Source organism: Callorhinus ursinus, unplaced genomic scaffold (assembly GCF_003265705.2).
Source record: "Callorhinus ursinus isolate GAN/ISIS: 27379988/994484 unplaced genomic scaffold, GSC_fseal_2.0 scaffold49, whole genome shotgun sequence".
Classification (NCBI taxonomy): Eukaryota; Metazoa; Chordata; class Mammalia; order Carnivora; family Otariidae; genus Callorhinus; species Callorhinus ursinus.
In genome coordinates this window covers 4,374,915-4,398,015 of record NW_027397111.1, presented here as the reverse complement: position 1 = coordinate 4,398,015, position 23,101 = coordinate 4,374,915, and the positions used below count along the sequence as shown (strand labels likewise).

At 47.1% G+C, this 23,101-nt stretch overlaps 1 long non-coding RNA gene across 2 annotated transcripts in view; it reads left to right on the top strand.

Moving 5' to 3' along the window:
- The first annotated feature begins 1,180 nt into the window (after positions 1-1,180).
- The window catches only part of LOC141370894 (uncharacterized), a 39,454-nt gene continuing 17,533 nt past the window's right edge, over positions 1,181-23,101 (top strand). For both annotated transcript variants that reach the window (XR_012375374.1, XR_012375375.1), the window contains exons 1-2: positions 1,181-1,632; positions 2,669-2,843. This is a non-coding gene — a long non-coding RNA (uncharacterized lncRNA). The remainder of the gene's footprint in view (positions 1,633-2,668; positions 2,844-23,101) is intronic.

The window sequence follows — 23,101 nt, the reverse complement described above, 5'->3', positions numbered from 1 at the left end:
CCAGCCCGGTAAGGGCTCTCCGCTCTGGGTCCCCACAGCACCAGCCACAGACCCCCTCACCAGCAGCTATCACATTGCTGTAATTATTTTAAATGCCTGTCTCCCCTGCTAATCTGCGAGCTCCCTGGGGCAAGGGCCGTGTTCTATTCATCTTTCCACCCTTTGCATGGAGCCTGACATAATAGGCGTTCAAAAAGTCAAGTGAATGAATTCAAGAAAAAATTTCCTTGGATTCAGCTGAAAAGGCAATTGCAATAATTTGAATTGTGCAATTTCCATTGTGTCGTCTTTGAAAAACAGTTTCACTTTTCCTCCTACTACAGATGACTCATTCCTGGGGCAGATAACGCGTTTCTGAGGCACAGAACTTCACTACCTCAGATCTTTTGAAAACCTGTTTATGAGTGTTCCTAAAGACAAGAACATGACGAGCTTTTGTACTCCTTCACCTTGGTGTTGAGTGATGGCATACTAGAGATGTTTTGGAACCCCTTTGACTCCTGCAAAACATCCAAAGAGGACTGGGTGGGTGGGTAATAAAAATAAACTCACATTAGTTACATATACTGAGTGCTGAGTTAATAAACGGTGGTGAGTGTTGGACACTTGGCGAAGTGACTGGTGTCCCTGAGCTCATTCAGTCCACACATAGAACCTGATGAGGTGGGCACGACGGGTCTCCCTCCAGACGAGGAAACTGAGAATCGGGAAATGTAGGTCACTCACAGGAAAGTGGCAGAGGCAGGGTTTGAGCTCAGGTCTGACTCCAGCATGGCGCTATTTACCAAGGACACCCCTTTTCCTTCTAGACTGAGTAGAGAAGGCACACACTGGACTTGGGCCACATAGCACTCCTGCCCAGGCATTCCTGGTAGACAGAGGTGAAGACAAACATCTGCCCCACATGAAACTCACGTGATAACCAGCCAGCTCCATCCAACCGCCCCTCTCTGGCCACACACAGGGGCATAAAGACCCTTTTCCGCTAGGAGCTAAGATTCTAGCTCGCTGCTTAATGACAACGTACTGCTCCTTGTCCCAGCAGCACCATGGCAACAAGTAACATTGGCTCAAGAATCGAATGGGAGAAGTGTTGCCTAGCAACAGAGTAGTAGAGAGAGCTTTAGGATTCTGGAGGCCTGAGTTCTAGTTCTGGTCCTCACTACCTGGGGCACTGTGGGCAAGACCCCAACTCCTCTGAGCTTTGGTTCATCATCATCTATAAAACGGGGACAATACCAGCAGTGTTAGAGGGTGGTGGCTATGGCCACGTAAAAAACAGATCACTCTATGCCTGTACGATCGTCAGGATCGTTCTTTTAGGGAACAAAACATGCACATGGATTAAACCAGACAGGGAAAGATTTGAGGGACTCACTAGCTTACATGACTTACGTAAGCTACTCTAAAAGGAGTATACATTGGTAGAAACATTTTAAAAAGTCATTAAGTAATGTCAGATAAAAGTTTAGGTGTAGTTACCCTTTGACTCAGCAACTTCCCTCCTAGGAAATCCCTGCACATGTCTATAAAGATAGACATACAAGGTGAAAAACTGCAAACCACCTCAAATGTCCACTAAAGAGGGATAGGATGGATCAACACAAACGAACACTGTGCAGAAGATAAAAGGTAGGTCTTGATTCACCAACATGGAGAGATGTCTAAAATACAATGTTTGGAGAAATGAAAGTAAGTCATAGACACACACGAATATCCATCCACAAATACACACAGAAAAAGGCATTTCAAAAATCCTGAAAGGGGACGCCTGGGTGGCTCAGTTGGTGAAGCGTCTGCCTTCTGCTCAGGTCATGATCCCGGGGTCCTGAGATGGAGCCCGGCATCAGGCTCCCTGCTCAGCGGGGAGCTTCTCCCACGGCCTGCCGCTCCCCCTGCTTGCACGGTCCCTCTCTCTCTGACAAATAAATAAAATCTTAAAAAAAAAAAAAACTAAAAGGATCTATAACAAACTGTTAATACTAGTTATCGACTTCTTGCTGCTCCCAGAACAGGCTGTAGATATTTGGCCTCCCCAGTTTTGCAACTTGCCAGGTTTTGTTTTTTCTGTTTTGTTTTGTTTAAGATTTATTTATTTTAGAAAGAGAGCGAGAGAGCAGGAGCAAGAGGGGCAGAGGAAGAGAGAGAGAATCGCGAGCAGACTCCATGCTGAGCGCAGTGCCCGACATGGACCTCGGTCTCCAGACCCAAGCGGAAGCCAAGAGTCAGGGGCTCCACCGGCTGCGCCACCCAAGTGCCCCTGCCGGTTTGGTCTGCCCCAATCAGTAATCTTTCGCACCTGCGAGCCTCCGCCCCTCGCTCAGAGCTCAGGTCCATCTCATCTCCTCTCTGAAAGCCCTCCGCATTCCATGGATTCCGTGGGGGCACTTTACCTTTCCCTGCGGTTCGTATTGTCTCTACCGTGACATTGGCATTTTAATTATTCGTTTGCCTGCCTGACACTCCCACTAGACTATGACATCCTTCGGGAGGAAAATCGCATCACATTCATCTTCGTAACCGCAGGGCCTGCTCAGAGCCTAACAGGGGGCTGAATTGAAACAATTACCTAAAATATTGTCAGAAATAAGAACAAGGGGTGGAAGCTCTGAGCCCGTTTTCCCAAAGGCAACGGGAAAGCTATGCCTTTGTTCCATCCGTATCTCAGAAGGTGTGCTGTTGGAGGAAAGGAGAAAGTCACGCACAGGGAGGAAACTGGGTAGAAATTGCTTGAAACAAAACTCCTCCGGAGGCATGGACGTCGGCAAGCCATTCCCCAACTTGGACAGCAGGTGGCGCAAGTGACCAAGATGTCTTCAACCACCTCCAAAGGAGGACGCAAGGTAAGGTTTTGGAGAATCTGGGAAGGTGGGAGTATTGACTTGAGCCTCTCTTTTCCCTGCTCTACTGTAGCACAAGACATAAAGGCAGGTATCAGTGGCCTCCTCTAGGATCTCAGCTCCTAGATATCTGGCTTTGCCGCCTCTGTGTTCCACCTTCCTCAAACTACCCCTCATTATGGCCACTTCTGTGCTTTGAAAACCCAGTCTTTGTTGGGGGGAAATGAACATTTCCATTTCCACCAGTGGCTGCGAATATTAGTAAAACCCTTTGGAAGGGCAATTTGGCAGTGCCTATGAAAAGGAGAACACATCCTGGAGGAGACAAGCAATAACTCAAGAGTTACTTAAAATATTACTCTGCAATTATGGATGGGATGTTTATCATTATCTGAAGTTCCTTTTCTGGAGGAAATTATTTTAATGGTAGATAAGCAAATAAACAAGTTACTGCTGAATAAAGTAAATTTTCAATTAATATCTTAATTAGGATAAGGTAGCTATTTTGGTGAATTTGGTGGTTATCACTATAATTTTATGTAGTGGATTTATTTATGGCAAATATAGGCATGCAAGTACATAATAGCTAGATGAGCTAATTGAATACCATACTGTTTCTGAGGAGGGTGGTTATTTTGTTATTGTGCAGAATACATTTATTCCTTCAACAAACATTTATTAAGCACTTAGTGTTTATGCAAAATACTGGTGGAGTGACCACCACATGCTAGGCACTGTATCAGGTGCTAGTAATAAAATATGTAACAAATTCTCTGCCCTTGTGGAACTTTCAATCTAGTAAATGAGAAACAAACAAATACATGTATGGCAAATGGTTATAACAGCTCTGTAAAAGAATCAGGCTATAAAAAATAGTGATTAAAGCTCTTATTTTAAATTGGGTGCTCCTGTTCTACATTATGTGCTAGAGATTTAATGTTGATCAAAATCAGACATGATTCCTTCCCCCGATGAAACTTTAATGAGAGTGGGAGAGAGCCACTACTCAAATCATGACACATATAACTGTCTATTGCTCTCAGTGCTATGAAGAAATACATGCATGATGTTATGAACCTTAAAAGGGAAATTTGCCCTTGTTGGGAGGTCAGGGGAGATTTCCCCCTGGAAGTGATGCCTGCACTAATGTGTGAAGTAGAAGCTAACTAAGCCAAGGGTATGGAGAATGTTCCAGACAAAGGGAACTGCTGTGCAAAGGCCCTGGGGCAAAGGAGAACAAGGGAGAATGGTGAAGGGAAAGAAGGCTAGAAGGAGAGAATGCATGAGATGAGGGGAAAGATGAAAGGGAACCTGTAGGCCACATTAATGATTTTGTCATTGTCCTAAAAAGATGGAAAGTCGTTGTGGATTTTAAGCAGAGGATGATGTAGACGACCATTTCACAAAGATGCATATAGGTGCTCTGTGAAGATGATTGGAGAGACTCGGACTAAATTTAGGAGAGCCCAAGCTGTAGCAATGGGCCTTGCAAATGGTACTGATGACTTGAACTAGGGCATTGAGTTGGAGATCAAGAGCAGTAGATGGATTTGAGAAACTTTGACAAGGGAAAAGAAATACTCCTTGGTGATGAATTGCAGATAGGGTGTGCAAGATAAGGAGATACCAAGAATGACTCTTAGGTTTCTGGCTTGTACACCTAGGTGGACAGTGGTGCTGCCCTCTAAGACAGAGAACACCAAAAAGGACCAGGCATTTTGGGGAGACAGGATTTGGCTTGGGGCCTGTTTAGGTTGCCCTGGAGACGTCCACGTAGAAATATCAGGTCAAGAGTTGGTTCTATGGGCCAGAGAAGAGGCTGGGGGTGGAGATAGAAATGTCCATGTTCTTCTCAGAGGGCTGAAGCTGTGGGCAAGGATGTGATCACCTAGGAAGAGACTGTAGATAGAGAAGGGGACAGGGACATCAGCACCTGATGGTGAGCATGAGAAGGGTAGACCTGCAGAGGATACAGGGAAACCAGGGGAGAAACCAGGAGAATAGTCTTGTCTTTAAAGCCAAGGGAAGGGTGTTTCCAGAAGGAGTGAACGGTCACCGGTGTCCGTTGCTGCTGAGAGGGCAAATAAGATGACGCTGGGCAGACGTCCCTTGGATTTGATGACACAGGGCTCACCAGTGACCGAAACTGGAGCTGCTTGGGTGGCAGGCAGGGCCAGCGTCCTGCATGGAATGGCTGAGGGGAGAGAGAGGAATAAGGGTAATGGAGAACGGTAAGGAGAGACAGCGCTTTGGAGGAGCTTAACTGGGAAGGACAAGAAACCCACGGATGGGGCCTCAGTGTTGGGTAAGCCATCCACAGATGCTGAAGTCAACCAGCTCGAACGCAGAGATGGCAGAGTAGAGGCAGGCAAAAAGGCAGGGGCCCACGTCTTCAGTGGATGAAAGGGAAGGTGGAAGCTGGAAGATGGTGGCAACATGGCGGGGAATCCCCGGATCAGTGATGCTCAACGGCACCGCCCTCAAAGGGCAGAGAAACAGTATTGTGAGAACAGCGTTTGGGAACAAGGACAGCGACAACAGCTTCCAGCCCTAGGACTGGGTGTGGAGGATGAACAACCGTGACTGGAGACAGGGGCAAGGCATGTGGTGTCCTCAGGGCAAGTCAGCCTGCGTTAGGAGGGACGGGGCGGGGGGGGGGGAGCGCTGGGGGAAAAAGTGGGAGCTCTCCTGTGGTTTGGTGGTTGTGACACAAGCGATTGCCGAGGGCTCAGGTGTAAGAGTTTGGGAGGTCAGGGGCTGAGTCAAAGGCAAGGAGTCTCAGGACACGGTAGAAAGAATGGAGCATTAGCAAAACGATGGCTGGATTACTGATACTTGGGCTACGGACTGAGTGAGAGAGGGATGACTAGCATGGAGGATTTTGTATCAGTGACCTTTTGGAGGAGAGTGGGCACAAGGTCTACTGAGTGCAGGTGGGCTGGTCTCTTACCCCCTGAAACTCTAGGAACATCAGGCCAGGTGGGCTACCAACAGCCACAGCATTGCTGACCACACACTGTGGTCAGGAGATGGATCTACAAGATAAAGAGCCTGCTCACACCGTTGTGAGAAAAAACTTCACCTCAAGCCTTTTCATCTCACAAATCACAGCCATTTCTTTCTTAGCTTGCCTTCCTGCCAGATTTGCACTGACTTTTTGTGTACCTGTAACGTACACATAGTTTGAGATTTTCGTGGTTTTTTTTTTTTTCCTTTTCACATTACATCAGGTATTTTCTGCGTTGTTCCATCTTGATCACAGTTAACCTTCAACCTGGTGGAAATAATTGCTGCTCTCACCTGGGGGTATTTTTTAGCATGAATATATAAAGCACCCTGCCCCCAACACACGCATGTGCCCACACACATACACATCCATAAATAATAAATTCCATGTGCAGACACACACCCCTCCCCATGCACCATGGACTAGCCACAGCCCACTAATGTACCTTGAGATCGGTTGACCCTTTCTCAATTTTTTTTTTTCTTTAACACTTGGAACAATTATCAGCAAGGCTACGTGCAACCCCACCCCTTTCTCATCTACTCTGGAAAACATGCAAGTGAATGAAAATGACATTGTTATAAGAATAACCTAAATCCGTTCCACTTTATAACAAAAGCAGCTCATTCGAAAACTTTGGTGCTTTTACTATTAATAGTGCAAATGACTTGCTACCCAGTTCAGGCCCCAGTGCAACACACCAGCGAGTCCTGTCCTGTGGTTGAGGGCTGCAGGCCTACTGGGGAAGACAGGCGCTAATTCAGGGTGACAGGGGCATGGTCGGCACCCCACAGAGAGCAGGGGTAGGGAAGTGGGCACTGAGAGGTTCTGGAAGACATTATGGGTCGTGGGTTGGGTCCAAGCGGTCAGCAGACAGCACCAGGCTGGAATCTGGATTTTCCATCTCCCACTGCTTCCGGCCCACTCGGCCCTCAGGAGTCTCTGGGCACGTGAGAAAAATCTCACCATAAAAGCTTCACTTTTCCGAATCCTTATTGCGGGCTGTATGCAATGTGCTTTAATCCCCATGACAGCCCTGAGAGGCAGAGTGCACGTCTCCTCTTAGGAAGTCGTGTTTGAACCAGCTCTTGAAGGAGGTTGCCATTCAGAGCAGGAGGGAAGGCCTTTCTCGGTAGAAGGAGTAACACCAACAAAGGCTTAGAGGCCTGAGTACTTCCTGCCTCGTCAGGGACATTCTGCAGTGGCTTTAATCTGGTGCCTGGAGGGAAACGCCATAGAAGGTTTATTGAGATATAATTGACAAAAATTGGATATATTTAAGCTGTGCAATGCGATGTTTTGATACACATTATGAAATGATCACCACAATCAAGCTAGTTAACATACCCATCTCCTCACTTAGTTACCTTTCTCTTTCCCTGCGGTGAGAACACTCGAGATCTACCCTCTTAAGAAATTTCAAGTGTACAATATAGAATCGTTAACCGTGGTCACCACAGTGTACATTAGATCTCCAGGACTTATTCTTCTTGTAACTGAAGGTTCGTCTTCTTTGACCCACATGGCCCCACACTGCCCCCACCTTCCTCCTTCCCCGCTCCCACCAAACCCCTGGCCACCACCACTCTACTCAGTGAGTCCCACTACTTCAGATTCCGCATCCAAGTGAGATCACACAGTATTTGTCTTTGTCTGCGTTAGTTGACTTAGCATAATGCCCTCCAGGTTCACCCATGGGGTCACAAATACCAGAATTCCCTTCTTTCTTCAGGCCGAATAGTAGTCCGTTGTATGTACATACCGCATTTCCTTTATCCATTCACCCATTGATGGATATTTGGATTGTTTCCATGTCTCGGCTGTTGTGAATAATAGACACGGGAGTGCAGATATCTCTTCAAGATTCTGATTGCATTTCCTTTGGATGTCTACCTCCTGAAATTGCTGGATTATATGGCAGTCTTTAAGCAGAAGATGATGCTATATGAGTCCACGTTGGTTTAGAAAGCTCCAGTAGAAAGATTGTGGGGGAGCAAGCACAGAGTGGAGAAGCTGAGGGCCAGGGTAGGGAGGGTGGGGCAGCTGGGAGTGAAGGAGCAGGTAGCCAGACAAACCTGGTAAGTGACTATTCTCTGCACTCAGAACATTGAAAGGCAGGCAAGCGCCTGATCTCCAGCTTTCTGTAGGATCTCTGTATCATCCAGGCTGGTCAAGCGGGTGACCGCACCCTGTCTGCAATTTGCAACACTGTGTCTGTCATCATATTACCAAAAATCACCCCATGACTGGGAACAGGGTCATGCAGTCCATGAGGTTTCCTAAAGTGAGGGGCTTGGGGAGGACTTTTTTTTTTTTTTTTGGAAATAATAAACAAAAACAATATGAGGAATAGAGATTCCTCCAAACAAGCCTCCTGCTTGGCTGGTTAATAGGATCACACAGACTCCAGTTTGAATTTGTGCTCTACCCCTCACCAGCTTTGTAACCTTGAGCAAATTACAAAACTTGCTTGACCCTCAGTTTCTTCTAGAAAGTGGATAATAGGGGCGCCTGGGTGGCTCAGTTGGTTAAGCGACTGCCTTCGGCTCAGGTCATGATCCTGGAGTCCCGGGATCGAGTCCCACATCGGGCTCCCTGCTCGGCTGGGAGTCTGCTTCTCCCTCTGACCCTCTTCCCTCTCGTGCTCTCTCTCTCTCTCTCTCATTCTCTCTCTCTCAAATAAATAAATAAAATCTTAAGAAAAAAGTGGATAATAATTCCTACCTTGGAGTACCATGGGGCAGATTCAGTAGGATAGAACATGAGGAGGCTTCTGCCACTGGGCCTTAGTAAACCTCCATCATATCCCTCCCTGCCCCCACCTCCTCACCCAGTGTGGCCCTGCACGGGTTAAGCGCACAGCCCAATAGCCACCAACCAGGAGCGGAAAAACAAGAGGCTTGGAGGAAGAAGCCAGTGGGTGTACTTCTAGGCAGAAAGGGAAGTAGGATGAGATGCTACCCATTAAAGCTGACTAATTCCACTGGAATTATGTGGCGGACAAAGGAGATTGATTCAGTAAAATCTCTGGAGTGCTTCAGAGACACCCTGTGTGTGCAGCGAGGCCCCTTCCAGGGCAGGGGTGGGATGGCTGTGGGTGTGACAAGGGGTTTCTCAACAATGTTCTGAATTCCAGTCAGCGGGAGCTGCTTCCCCAGGCACCGAGGGAAGGGCGGCCTGGACTGAGCAGGCTTCCTGCCGCGCTCCAGCTGCAGGCGGCAGCCCTGGGTCTGGGGAGGCTCCCCTTGTCCGTGGCCCCTCCGGATGGAGTGACAGCCCAGAGCTGACTCACGGCCCCCACCGATAGGCTGGCAGCTAGCGAGGAGCAGACCGGCCGGCGGCCCCAGGCTGAGCTCCCTGCCACAGGAATCGTGAGCCATGCCGTGTCACCGAGGCCCACCGTGTCTGTGGGGCAGGAGAGGCCCCATCCCTGCGGCTGCACCTTGCTCTCCTTAAAGACCACTGGCTCTGGGGGAAGGGGGCAAGGACCACTTGTTCCTGTATCCCTGGGTGGTCCTGACATCCTGCCATTTTACCTTCCATAAAGACAATTCATAAAATGGCTAATGACAGATGATGTCATTTTTGTGCCATGGTGAGAAGTTCACATGACTATGTTCATAAAGCAAAACTCAGTGCTCTGTCCAACGCTGTGACCCTGTGTAGGGTTTGGGAAAATATGGTTCCTATCAATATGCTAAACTGAGGAAGCTAGTCTGTGGTAGAAAAATCCACGAGGCATGGCCTGATTAACCTAAGAACAGTACCTCCAGCCAGCCTGCCTACCCTGCAGAAATTCTGTCCCTTCCTTTTTTTTTTTTTTCCTTAAGAAAGGCAGACTGCCACACGCAGTGTCTCATTTGGATGTGTCTGCAGTCTTGGAAGCTTGACTATCCTACATTCTCCTACAAATGAACCTTGAGAGCTTGTTTGGAGGTTCTAGCTGGGGAGCACAGCTACTCATCTACCCTTGACCGAAGAACAGTCCTCTATCGGGGAAGGCCGTCCTCTTCGACCAAGTGTCCAGCTTCTGGAGGGACTCACATGGAGCAGTGAGAGGCGAAGGGGGCACCCACCTGGCCAGCCAGATCGGCCGAATCAACCGTGGCGATCGATGGGGTGACAGATGTTGCAGCCAGTTCTCCCACACATCCCCTTCCTGAGGCACACAGCAATAGAGAAACCCAGAACACACACGCACACGCACACACACACACACACACACACGTGCGTGCAATGTCTATAAAACCAAATACCATCCTTCTGCAAAAAAGAAATCTATTTGAGTTCTCATTCATCTTGTTGGTCAATTTGGGTCATGGAGATTTTTGGTGTCCCTTACAAACAACCAAACACCAGGAAATATTTCAAAAGAAGGTACCTCTTGGGTGTGGGTGGTTTTGAGGAACCCATACTCATCACAGTTTGCTATTCCAAGGAAGAACGTCAGGACTTCGGGGAGTAAAGCCATCACTGGCTTACATACCTGGGCTCCAGGAAGCCCTTTCTACTCTCAAGGATTTCCTCATCAGTTTGTGCTGTTTTGGAGTTTCACATTCGTGAAGCTTCCTTTGATTTAGAGGTTTTACTCTCAGAGTCCTCTTTCAAAATATTTACATAATGTAATCTTTGCATTACCAGCACCAGCCAAGCTCACAAGATCGCCGATTGCTACATCTTGTTGGATTTATTTTCCTCTATTTCCCTCATGCCTTTCTTTCCTTTTTCCTCCCTTCATTTCTTTTCTTTTCTTTTCCTTCATTTCTTCTTCCATTCCTCCCTCCCTTCTTCCCTCCTTCTTCTACTTCAGCCATTTATTTATTCCATAAATATCTGATGAGCACACACCATGCGCTGGAAGGGAGTATGGAACCGTATCTGAGAGTCTGGGGACATGGGTCCAGGTCCTTTGCTTGCTTCCTCCATGACTTAGACATGGCTTAAAACCCAGTTCCCCGGAACACCCGGCTGGTTCAGTGAGAAGAGCATGTGACTCTTGATCTCGGGGTTGTGAGTTCAAGCTTCACATTGGATGCAGAGATCACCTAAAAATAAAAATAAAAATAATCTTAAAAAAACAAAAGCAATGGGTGGGGGGTGGGGTAACTAGTTCATGGGCATTATGGAGGGCACTTGTAATGAGCACTGGGTGTTATATACAACTGATGAATCACTAAACTCTACCTCTGAAACTAACAATACACTATATGTTAATTAAATTGAATTTAAGTACAAAATTTAAAAAGATAAAAATAAACAAAAACAAAAACCCAGTTTTGTCATCCGCCAAAAGGGAACAGTAGTGAGACCTACCTCAGTGTTGAGGGATTATATGACTTATTACATGTAAAATACGTTGCTCCATGTCTGGTTCTTCGCAAATGTCTCCTATATGTTATCATTGTTATGAAAATAATACAGAGTGTAGGCTGTGTGGCTCAACAACTCAGACTCGAATCTTGGCCCCTAGCTACCAGCAACATGATCCTGGGCAAGTAATGGCCCTGTGCTTTAGTCTCCTCATCTCTAAAACGGGGCTACTAGTAGATACCTACTTCATAGGGCTTTGAAAAGACTTCTTGAGATAACATTTGTAAGATACAAAAGAGAGTGTACTCGATAATATAATAATATATTAATTAATATTATTATTGCTGTTATTGGAGATTCCAGAAATATGAAAATGAGAAATAAGAAAGATACTCTAGCAGGAAAGCCAGGCATACAAATGAATGACAACATGGTGGGATTGGTAAAAAAGCAGAAGTTCATACGCGGCACAGGACTTAGGTTTAACTTTTAGAGAGAAGGATGAAAAAACTTCACCAAGAGGTGCTCAAACAAGAAGTGAATAGGACACGTGTAAAACCTCTTTAGAAGCCCCTTCCTTTACTTGCCTCATCTTCTCAAATTTATTCAGCAGTCCCATCTCAAGTCCGAGTACCTTGGGACCGTTTTCCAAGTTGTCTGTAATCGGGTCCAACTCTATTATTTTTGCATACTCTGATGTGGCAGCCCACCCCACCGTTGAACGTCCCCCTTATTGTCCTTCAGTCAGACCTTTTGACCTTTGACCCTGCCGTTCCCATTTCTAGAATGCCCTCCCTCTCCTGTCCACCCATGGATAAACCCTACCTGACCTTCAAAACCCACAAAACTCCACATTGGTGTGCTCTTCCCTTGCCTCCTCTGCACTTTCCAGAACCCCAACTTTGGCCTTGCCCCATCCCTCCACTGGATTTTCAGCCAGGCTTCTCATCTGCTTTCCACGGCTGATTCACTATTCATGGGATCTCCATTTCTGACACTTTGCACCCCACTCCTGCTCCTCAGTTCCAATCAACACCCAAGTCCTGCCCATTCCTCCTCCACAGTGACGTCACACCAGCTGCTTCTGTTCCTCCCTAAAAGCCAGCTCTCTCTCCTCACACCCTTCCAGGTTCTTCCACTGGCCTCTGAGCTGAGTGCCTGACTCCTGGTTCCTATTCCCAATCCCTCCCGCACACTCTTGCCTCCACAGAGACTAACTGGGGCCCAGGAAAGGGGAGAAAGACTTAATTTTCACTGTCTACTTTTTAGGATCTTTCAAAGTTTGCATTATGAGCACAAATTATCTATTCATAAAAGAACGCAAGAAATTTAAAAATAAATGAATAAATTGAAATTAAACCTATATTCTTCATCCATTTTGTCCCAGTTGAGTTGGCAACTCTTGGGAATCTCCCCAGCCTAGGATCCAGAGTCTCCTGGCTCTGCCGTGTAATGTTTTCCTTCTTGTAGGGCACAGACAAGGTGGCTCCTTGGCCATCTCAAGCAGGTCTATGTGCTCTCCCCAGAGAAGGGCTGCAGATAGGCCTTGAAAGAAGAGACCCGGTAATGACAGCAAATCCTCTGTTGGAAGTCCCTCTTTGTTTAGAAATCCTGTTTGCTTGACTTTTAAGTTTTTGAGAAACAGGAAGAAACGTTTTCATCCCTAGCCAGATAAGGCAAGAGAAAGCTGGGTCACTATGAGTTGGTGATTTCCACTCTTTACCAAGGAAGCCCTGCCAGGGCTGGGGTCCAAGCTGAGGGCGGGAAGCCGTGGGTAAGGCTGGGTGGTCGTTGGCAGGGATCTTCATAGGAGATATAGAGTGAGTGAGACCCTTCGACCCATCAGCTCCTTGATATTCACATTCCTGTTCCTTTGTGATCCAAAGGCTCCTGAGAGACAGCCACAGTTTTGCAGATCCTAAACACACTGCCTAAAGCAGGGACATAATTGGTAGCCCTTTATAAAACCTGCATGACATTAGACATTAAGCTCACAGTGACGGGACAGTAGACTCCCCACCCCCCCACCCCCACCCCCCGCCAACCCCTCCCCCCCGCCCCCCGCCGGGAGCGGACAGAGTGCTGAGATGCTTAATGGCACCCCACAGGCAGTACCCTGGTGCCGGCATGGGAGGCAAGGGGCCCCCTTCTGCCCCTAACTGAGGCCCGGCTCTTCCCAGGCGCCACTTCCCACCTCCAGCCACAGCAGAGCCCCAGGCTCACCTCTAACTTGGAGCCGTGTTCAAAACCCTGAGGCACGCTCCTGCCAAACTACAGGCAAGAGACGGAAGAGAGTGAACCGCGAGTCATGGGGAGGACAGAAAGGTCAGAGGCAGGCTGCAGGTCCAGGAAAAGATCAGAGGGTCCACAAGAGAGTAATCTGAGCAGCAACCAGCGGGGAAAATGTGCCTCTAACAAGTGCACGCCCCTCTGCCCCCAGTCGTTTGCAGCTGGTGGCTTACCTCCATTCTTCTCCCTGGACTTGCCATCTCACATCTGTCAGTCGGATTCCAGGTCAGAGACGTCAGCCAGTTACAAGCCATTATCCCTGCATTGAGGGAAGCTTTGATTCAATTAATGGGTCATTGGAAAGGGCCCTTTGGCTTCTAAACCAGGTTTTCTTTTCCCATTGCTGTATGCTGAAAATAATTTTTTACAACAAGTCCAAGTAGCAGTTCCCGTAGAAATGGGACTGAGTTGAAGAGGGCGGAGGGAGGGATGCCCTCTGTCCCGAGACCTCAGTGCTCACCACGTATCCGGGAACTCAGAGGTCAAAGGGCAGGAGCCAGGCTCCTTCAATGTGTCTGCGCACATCTTCTTCCCGAAGGCAAAAAAATTTCAAATTAGTGTTTGTTTTCTTTCTCAATCAAGGGCTTTGCTTTTTTAAGTGAAGTGCCTTCTACCAAGAGGAATTTTATAATCCAATTCAAGGGGATTTCAGTTCATGAAAAGAGGATTAGGAGCCACTGGGTAGATGACAAGTGCCAGCATATTTCCTATCAAGAGCCTCTTAAGATTTTTTCCCTGTCTGGGAGCTCTGCTCTCTTTGCTCTAAGAAGCTCCGAAGAGATACATTAGAGACTTAGGTAGCTTTCTCTCCAGAGCATCCCCTCCCCCTTCTCCTGCTCTTTGCCTCACATCATTTAGAAAGTCCCATGCTGCCTTTTTACACTGAGAGGAAAAGCAAAAATGTCTGGGAAATGAAGACCAAAATTATAACCAATCTTTGAGCCCCGGGGCACAGGTAGTACAATGAACAGGATCTGGATTTCTTCTGTTCAGATTGCTGTGTCTCTGCTGGGCCAGACCCCTCATCCAAGGAAAGGGCACGATGAGAGCATTCTTTGCCCTCAAACGGCAGCCGTGAGCTAGGCTGGCTCCTCAAGCAGGAGCTATGGAACGAGGTGAAAAGAGACCTCACCAGCAGGACCCAGGCAGCCACAGCCAGCTCCCAGGGAGCCTCCCGCCCCAGCCTGGCTTTCCCCCAGGGCTGAGGCTTCCATGGCATTCTTCTGTGAGATGTGTCAGCTGGGAGGAAGGGGGAGCAGACAGCCCTTCCCAACCTCCCTCTGACTCACAGGACAAAAGAGGGCTAATTGTTTTTCTCCTGGATGAGCATGCAGGCATTTCAGAAAGCCGCCTTTTGAATGGGAGAATTGGAACTTAGACTTGGCAACATCTGGGTCTTGCTTCTTGCTCCTCCACTTTGTAGTGTTCACACCCCCGCCCCCAAGCTTCCCATCTTCCACCTGTAATGGGGGAAGAGGACTAATACAAATTTAACTGGCCATTATCAGAATTAAAGGAAATATGGTACAGGATAGAGCCAGACCCAACACATGTCTGCTAAATGGGAATCATCAGTTATATTCAAATGGGCAGATTCAGGAATAACAAACCCAATTTGCACCATTCAGAGCCGCTTTTATTTCACTTTATTTTTATGGTTTCTAAATCCTTTGATATAGGATCGCATCAGGCCTTTCGCTGTCAGCCCTCACCCCCCCCCCCCAAACAGGCTCTGAGCTGAGGATGCTCAGGATAAAGTGCTCCTCCCTCCCGGTGCCCGGCCTGGAGCTCAGCTGCAAGCAGGATCTTTCTCTCCTTGTGCAGAAATTCTGAAGCAAGCCCCTCCCTCTGCCTGCAGCTGAGGTGGGAAATGTCCCAACGTTACCAGTGGAATGATTACATTTTTACTCACATGTTTTCCTCCCTGGTGTATGTCCACCAACGCTTTTTGAAAAGAACATTTTTTAAAAAATGCTTTTCTGCTGTAATTCCTTTGCCTCATCTTTCCTTCTCCCCTTGCCCCAGCTTTTTTGTTTGTTGGTTGGTTTGGTTTGGTTATGGTTCTAGTACAATAATAGTCCCAGTTACTAGAAGGGGTGTGAATGGGACATGCTTCCTTATTACCAGAACAAATCGTTAAAGAAGAAACTGTTTTTCATGTGTTTATTCTGGCACATTTACTAAGCTGTGACTGTCTTCAGGTTACTCTGCTCAGGAAAAGAAGATGAATATGGCACAGCCAGCTCCAAGGAGCCCAAAGGTTAGGGCAGAGCTCCCAGACAGGGTCAAAGCCCCTGGATTCAGGGGTAGTGGAGGGGAGGAGTGGATTCATAATGTCCGTGACTGTCTGAAATTATGGACAAAATTGTTTATGTATATGCACATGGTAAATTTTTCAGGGGGAGAATCCATAGCCCTTACCAGATTCTCAAAGGTATCCAGAATTTAAGCGAAGTGGGGGCGGGGAGGGGCAGCTAAGGACCACTGATCTAGAAGGAGGTAGTGAGTGGCATGTGAGTGGATCATTAAGATGCAGTTTTGCAATTTCTTGCAGTCTCCTTCGACTGACTGATTCTCTCTCCCCACATCCAATCTGTCAGGAAATCCTACCAGCTCTACCTTGAAAACATGTCACAAATTCATCCTTTCCTCACCACCGCATGGCTACTACCCTGGTCCCTGCCATCAAGTTCATCCACAGTGTTGCCTCGACCCCTGTCCCTACAGTCTATTCTCACCCCAGAAGCCAGCCCGATGCTTCTAAAGAACAAAGCAGATTATGTCACTCCTCTGCACAAAATGCATCAAACACTTCTCTGCCCATGCAGAATAATTCCAAAACCCTTATTCTGTTCCTGAAGAAGCAATATACTATGCCCTTCTCTCTGCTCCTTCTCTGACCTTGACTCTGACATGTTCCTTTTCATTCAGTCCTCCTCAGCCTCCTTCACTTCCTGCTACTCCTCATATATCCCTCATAAATGCCACAGGGCATTTGCATACCGCGTCCTCTGCCTACAACACTCCTCCCCCAGATGTCAGCCTGGCTTACTCCTGCACTTCATTCAAATCTCTGCTCAAAGGTCACTTGACCAAAAATGTCTTTCATGACCAACCTAGCTCAAGCAGCAGCCTGCTTTGTCTCAACCTTTATTTTCTCTTTCCTCTGACATTAAATTGTATGTTTATTTATATACTGGGTACACACACATAGAAAAGAATTTGAGCTCCTTGTCAGCAGGGACTTTGTCAGGTTCATCACTCTATCCCAGCCCCTAGCACAGTGGCTGGTGTATAGAAGCTGCTCAATAAGCATTTGCTGAATGAATAAATGAGTGAATTGTGCATAAGTGTAGAGACAGTGAAGTAGGTCATAATGGCTTTATCCACAGAACGCTACAGAAACACATGGAAGAAGAATCCACCAAATCTGATTTGAGCAGGTGGCTAGAGTCGGGGTGGGGCTCTAGATGGAGACCATCAGCCGGGTGGAAGGCACTGCAGAGGAGAGCTAAACAGCTCCCGCACACATGTGGAACTCCACTGCCCCGCATCTCCTTCCTTATCTCTGTCGTCCTCCGATCTGAGGATGGAGAGCACACTTGTCAGCCTCCAGCAGTCCTCCAAGCCTCCAGCCTCCAGCCCACAGGCCCCTGTTTGGGCCCCTTCTCTCCTCTCTAGCTTCATCATGTGTTCCTTGCCACCTCACAGTTTGGATTCCAGCCCCTCCCTATCACTTTATTCTTCCACTTTGCTCCACTCCTCTAGCTTGGTCCAGTTAATGCTTATTCATCTTTCAACTGCCAGATTAGGTGCTGCTTCCTCTGGGAAGCCTTCCCTGATGTCCTCCTATGGCCCTCTTGACTTCCACATCTTAGCATCACTGCAACCCATGGTGTTGTGTTACCTGGTGATCTCTGTCTCCTCCAAAAGTCTCCAGTAGCCTGTAAGCTCACAAAGGCAGGGGCCATGCATCGCATGCTTCTGCCTACAGAGTAGTCCTCTCTCCATACCTGTGGTTTCCCCCTCATTTCACAGGCAAGTGTTAAGCCCAACCTTGAAGCCTAGTGCCACCTCCCACATGCATCTGTAGGCATGTCCCCATCTGCCTGCCTCCCTACCAGGCACCTTTTGTCCGTCATGTCTCAGTTTGAGTTAAGGTGGAAGAAGATGAGCATGGGGAGTGGGAGAGGGTCCAAACCGCCTCTGGGTCACCAAACTTAAGAGGGCTGACACTCCCTCTCCACCTCCCAGGGGGAATAAGAGCAGATTGGCAGCTGTTAGATCTCTCCGATTTTATTTCCATGAATTGGAAATTCATCTTTCACTCATTGGGAAAGCAGAAATCATAGGATCTAACGTATGAAGCAGAGTCTGGGTTCTGCTTCATTCCTTGGGAGAGATTTGTTTCTTATGGTGGCTTTTCCAGATCTGAGATAACAGCATCTTCCATTTTATTCTTCCCGGGTCAGTCTCTAAGGGGTCCTACTGGGCAAATAGATAACCAAGAACACAGCTTCTGGGCCCTCCAGAGAACACCTCTCTCTAATTTTTGCAGGGAGGCATTTCATTATGAAGGGCTTGTTGGAGGAAAAGGTATGGGAGACCTTTTCCTAGGGATACAAGTACCTACAAAAGGTATGGGAGACCTAGGGATAGAGTACCTAGTGCATTTGGCACGCATTACATTTTAGCAGAAAATAGGAGCAAGGAAGATGCTGCTTTGGGCTGGGGGGGGATTTGGGGGAGAATGGGGGGGAGTAGGAGGGTACACAGAGACAATGACACAGAGGGCAAAGAAAAAGGAACTGGGTGGAGACTTCTGAGTCACTGAAATTATTGGGGGCCCTAAGAATCTAGCTGATCTTTACCTTTTGTATGTGTATCTTGGGTTAGACATTCATTCAACAAACACTACCTGAATGCCTACATTGTGCTGTGGACTGTGCCAGGTGCTGACAAGAGGCAACAGCAGCATCTATGGCTGGAGATCCTTATGGTACAGGCTGAGCACAGCACTTCCACTGGGAGCTCTGCTTAAAGAGCACAGAGGTTGCAATCTGAGAGATCCATGGGTTCAAACCATGGCTCTGCTACTTCGTGGCTACATGGTCCCGAGCCAGTTGGCAATCCCAGGTTCCTAACTTGTAAAAGGGAAATGGTAACCCTTATCTCAGCATGTTGCTGTGAAGCATAAACAAGGGGATAGCACTTAGGAGGCCTTCCACAAAAGCTTGCTTCTATTATGCATTCATTTTTTACTTAATAAATATTTATCAAGGACTTTATAACTTTTTACTGTTATTCTGCTCCATACTCTTGCTTGCTCTCAAAATTCCATCATCATTTGTCTCCATTATCTCAATATCTCCTTGAAGACAGGAAAGGACAGGAGAACATTGGCAATTTGGAATAACAACATATACTGACTCGTCTCAATAGGCATTCCACCTGCCAAATAGTTTGATTTTTTTCCCCCAAAAGGAGAAAATTTATCTCTCACTAAATCACTGGGCAGGATGCCTTCTTCCTCAACCGACAGCTGATGTTGCTCGCAGTGGTTCTCTGTGAATGGCTGGCAGGTGACCACCAAGGGCGGCCACAGCCCTGACGTGGTGGCCAGGCAGGCTTGGCCAGTGCCACCTGGCAGAGGCCACCCGGCCAGGCAAGGTCAAATGTCCAGACAAAACTCGGGTTTGTCCCATTGTCACCCAAGGCCCAAAGAGCTACAACACTGATCTGGCTTCATTGAAAAAGGATGCTCAGGGACAACCACACGTACACTTCAGCTATGTACATGTGAGCGTGCCTGCACGTGTGCACACACACACACTTACACACATGCACACAATCTCACCCAACATTTTTTTTCTAAGCACAGACACTGCAATGAACCTAGAGAGGATCCTGTTTTGTGTTTTTTTTTTTAAGTTGCTAGGGGCACGTGAGTGGCTCAGTTGGTTAGATGTCTGCCTTTGGCTCAGGTCATGATCCCAGGGTCCTGGGATTGAGCACCGCATTGAGCTCCCTGCCGAGCAGGGAGTCTGCTTCTCCCTCTCCCTCCGCCTGCCCTTCTCCCTGCTTAGGTACTCTCTCTCTCTCTCTTTCTCTCTGTCAAATAAATAAAATAAAAAATCTTTTTAAAAAAGATGCTATAAAAAGCATTCCTAATAAATTGACCATTGGAACATTTGAATATAGGTAATATGTTAGATGATATTAAACATTAAAGGTTAACCCACTTATGTGTAAAAAGGGTATTGTGGAAGGTTGGCCTCATTGGGAAGTGTTAGACTGAAGTATGCAGAAATAAAGTGTCATGGAGTCTAGAAATTAATTTCAAAAAGTATAGCAAGGTAGAAAAAATAGATGATAGATTATAGGTATAGATAGACAGGCAGACAGCTAAACCAGATAATGCAAATATGGCACAATGTTTATAATCATTGAATCCAAGTCCAGGGTTTACTGGTCTATTCTTTCAGCTTTTCCTTACATTTGAAAATTTTCATAATATGAAAGTGGGGTAAACAGAATCATAAGAATTAGCTGCAAAAATACTGAAAAGCTGGAATTTCTCATCATCTTGGTTTGTGCACAGGTTGTTAACATGAATATGGATAAGAAGAGCATAGAGAAATATTTAGGGGGCACTTTGCAGACAATAGGGGAAGGAGAGGGGCCACATAAAACAATATGGTGAACATCTTTAAGGAACTTTATCCTATTCAGGTTCTCCTCTTATATTTTCTCACTTAGGCTTTACAAATGGCCCAGTGAATGAAGTAGGTGTTATTATGCTCCAGTTTTTACAGTTAAGGACCTATAACTCAGAGAAATGGAAGTCAGTTACCTAAAGTCATGTGACATGTGACAGAGCCAGGACAAAGCCCAGGACTCCTACTTTTAAATCTTGTGCTCTTTTCTCGACATTGTGGACCTTACCGTAGGCTCTCCCAAAGCAGACCTTGAGACAGGGATGCGAGTAGAGTGGGTGTATTTGGGAGGTTCTGGGGCCAGTAGTGGGGGGGTGGGGAAGCGGCATAGCAAGGACAGGGGCAGCCCCCAGGGAGTGCATATCAAGCCAGCAACTTCCACAGGCAACTGGAGCTTCATTCCACAGGAAAAAAAATCCAGGAAACCATAGAAAACACATGCCTCATAAGTATCCCACCAAAGGAGGGAGGGAGCTGGGATATTTATGCCCCAGTTACCAAGAATCCTTGCTTGACAGTTGCTCCCAGGAGGGTTCATCTCCCGGCACTTCCAGCCTGCTGTTGTTCTGGGAAAGAAAAAAAAAAAGCCCTCAGATACACAGACACCGAGCGGTTGGCCCATGCACCCTGCCTCAGACAGATTGGATGGATGTAAATCACAGACGGACACTGTCTGCTACTCCATGCTTTAAGGGAGCCCAGCCTCAGCTGATGCCTTCCTCTCCTGACCAGCCAAGCCCAAGGCATGGATATCATCTGAGACTCCAACACAGCCCTCCCCAGCCCCTGTTCAGGGTGAGGTAAGATTCGACAGCACCATTGGTTCAGATGGAGTCACATTCGAGAATCCCACCCGAGGAGCGGTGGCAGCAGCTCCGGGCCCAGGGGGGCGGGGACATGCAGACACACGGCCCATGTACACAGCAGTGCTGGCTTTTAAGTCACTTCAAGCCATAGAAGACTAAGAATACACCACTCAGAGGGCGAAGTTCAGCAGCTGTTTACTGGAATGTAAAAGCCAACGAATGGGGCTCATTATACATTCAGACCCCACATCAAGCCCCTCATTATGCTCACTTAGTGTTTGAGGACAACCCAGAGATGGGTAATGGGCTGGAATGAATATGGGACCCAGTGGCATGAACCAGCATCCCGTTCACATTCATTGTTCACGCTGCACGCAGTGCTCTGAGCAACTGAAAACCGCTTACAAATGGGAAAATACTGGGCAACGAGGACTTATTTAAAATCTGTGTTTAAGATTTTTACAGCCATGAGAGCTCCAGTTACAGAACTCAAATATTTCACCCACAGTTCTGCAACCAGGCTGCTGTCATTTTTCCACGTTTCCTTCCAGAGCAATAGAATTCTCTCAGGGAACTAAAGCATAAAGACAATACATGTTACACGAAGGCCAGAGAGAGGCAGGTCACCCAAAGGACACAGGGTGTCCGCCGGCTTTGGGGAGGAACTGGTCAGCCTGGGAAGGGCAGACAAAGGACTGTGGTATAAGCAAGACACAGCCGCTCTGACCAGACCCCTGTAGGAGACACAGAGCTTTAGTCAATGGATTTTGAGTGTTTCCAGTTCTGCCCACAAAACAATGTCTGTGATGAAATCAGGATATCTTAGCTGGATACTAATGGATACATAATTTCTCTGACTCTTTTCTTCTGGTTCCATGTTTACAAACTAACCCTATGATTGACTGACTCCTTGTAGATCTGCCACACAAAGATAATGCTCCAACCCCAGTGAGTATTTCTGTTCTTCATAGTAACAATCTCTCAAAAGGAACCAAGAAAGTCACTTTTTTTTTTGCTAGCAGTTACGTAGGACTCACTATGTGCCCAGTTTTATTCTAAGACTAGGAAATTTACCTAGGTCTACTCATTGTAATCTTCGTGACAACTCTAGGAAGAAGTATTACCCATTTTGCAGGTGCCTAAGAGAGAGTATCAGTAATTTGCCCCATGACACATGGCTAGCAAAGAGGCAGAGGCAGATGTGAGCCCAGAGAGCTGAGCATCAGAGCCCATGTTCTCAACCCCCATGCTATATTTCCTCTCTTGTTAGATTTGGGTGTTTTATTCATTTGTTTTTGGTGATATATTTAATCAAAATGCACCATCTTAGCCCTTTTCAGCATCCAGCTCAGTGACATTAAGCACATTCACATTGTTGTGCAACCATCCCCACCATCCAGCTCCAGAACTTTCCCGTCCTCCCAAACTGACACTCTGGACCCGTTCAACAATAACTCCCTGTTCCCTCTCCCCACCAGCCCTTGGTACCCTCTATTCTACTTCGTATTTCTATGAATTTGCCTATTCTAAGTTCCTGTTGTAAATGGAATACTATGAGGTTTATCGTTTTGGGTCTGCTTTATTTCACTTAGCGTGTTTTCAAGGTTCATCCATGCTGTAGCATGAATCAGAATTCCACTCCTTCTTAAGGCTGAACAGTATTCCACGCCATGTATAGACCACATTCTGCTTGTTCATTCCTCTGTCGATGGACATTTGGGTTGTTTCTCTCATTAGGGCTTAAGGCTCCCTGTGATTTAGTCCATATCATGGCTCCTGATTCTGCGGTAGCTCCCTGTGCTCTTTACCTCTAGGAAGAGAGAGCATCACATGCTGGGACGGATATCTCTGTTCCACATGATATTTATATTTCTTTTAGTAAATCAGTACTTTGGCACTCTAGTGCCCACTTCAGGCTTTTGTTAATTTAGAGTAAGGACAGGTCTTCAGGGCCTGACACCCCCGAGCATTGACAGGACTGAGTCTCCAGGTCTTGAAACTGAAGAGCCACCAAGTCCACACTGAGACAAAAAGATATGCAATTCCAGATCCAGGGGTTCCCCGTGACAGACCGGTGTCTGTCTGCTTTCGTGGGCACCTTTTTGTTTATATCACATTCACTTCCAAAAGTGC